Source organism: Aplysia californica, unplaced genomic scaffold (genome assembly GCF_000002075.1).
Source record: "Aplysia californica isolate F4 #8 unplaced genomic scaffold, AplCal3.0 scaffold00052, whole genome shotgun sequence".
NCBI lineage: Eukaryota > Metazoa > Mollusca > Gastropoda > Aplysiida > Aplysiidae > Aplysia > Aplysia californica.
Window position 1 is genome coordinate 570,091 of NW_004797322.1, and position 1,527 is coordinate 571,617.

Below are 1,527 nucleotides of genomic sequence, written 5' to 3' on the forward strand. Positions count from 1 at the left end.
GGGGGTGTTAGAAGTCATGCCGCCATTTCACTTGGTAGGCAAAGCGAAACCAAACATGTTTATCTTTATAAACCACACTATTCTTACTTGTCAATGGCATTTAGGGACAAACAGGTAAAGAATAAAAGGAACTATGTGCACGCACTACAATGTATTTGTGTGTTTTATTCTAAGAGTGAGGGAATTATAGAGCGGCTTCTGTGGTGAACTTGTCAGGTTCTTCGACTGTCATGCACTAAGTATGAATGGAAAAGTTTATTTTATCAAGGACAGAGTAGTCCATGAAAACTAAATCACTGCATGCAAAATGATATGTCTCTGCAAAAAAATTAACATCCAAGACGAGACAAAAGAGAAATGATTAAGTAAAAGCAGCTATTGGCACTGAGTCCTGCTTGCATTTCATAAAAAAACAGAGCATAAAATAATTTGGCCACCTGTTACGTTTGTCACCTATCCAGCCAGCCTCGAGAGCCTATAACACGAAGCATTCGGGTGGATCGAGGGAGTCAAGGAAACCCTGACAAAATTTACAATATCCCAATTGGAAGAGCAGTGGCACTGGCCTATCGTAGAAAACTAAATCAACCCCCCCTCCCCCTCACACCCGGACGCTTAACGGCAACAGAGAGATGAAAAAGTTTAAAAGTAAAAGTAAGTACAGAGTACTCGAGTTTCTGTCTTTCTGGAAGGATGCGGTCTTTCAAGAAGCATGGATCAGCGTCTATGGAATAGCGGTTAGGTGCTTCGCTGTCTCACGCAGGAGAGCCGAGTTCGATTCCTGAGTGGGAACATAATGTTTTTTTGTCTATCTCAGTCTTTCTGCTGGAGTGTATCCCTCTCAGCTAGGATTGGCCCTGACAGGCAAGGTCGGAAATCTGCGTCCTAAAAAACCTAATGTGTGTCAATGGGGGCGTAAAAACACATAAATAAAAAGCTTCTGGACTTGTCCCTACCGGCAATGTCAAAATCAAAGCTGTTTCGGCGAGAGCGTACGGGACACATACTAGTCGAACCTGTCTTAGACGACTACTGCATAATGTCATATGAGCGTACGGGACACATACAATCAATCGACTTGAAAAAATGAAACAGTCGAATCTGTCTTAGACGACCACTGCATAATGTCATATGAGCGCTCGGGACACACCTAATATTTTCAGTTGGTAGGAATTTTGAATTTTGTCCGGGTGGCAGCCGAAGCCTACTCTTGTCGATTTTAGACCACCAAGGGATCTTTAGCGTGCACAACTTGCACACGGGCCCTCCGAGATTTTTCGTCATTGTCCGAGAAGGCTAGGTGTAAATCTTTCCTACCAGAAGATCAGGGGTGTGGCAGAAAGACAGCAGTTTGGAGGAGCCAAGGAGTAGCAGTAGAAAGGCTGCAGAAAGAGTCAGGAGCCTAGAGGAGGGGGCAAAGGAGATGAGGGGGTGTGACAGAAAGTTAAAATGAAAGCAGACAACAGAACATGGCTAGAGAGCAGGAAAGGGGGTGAAAGGAGACAATTTAAGAGAAGAAAATGTTTC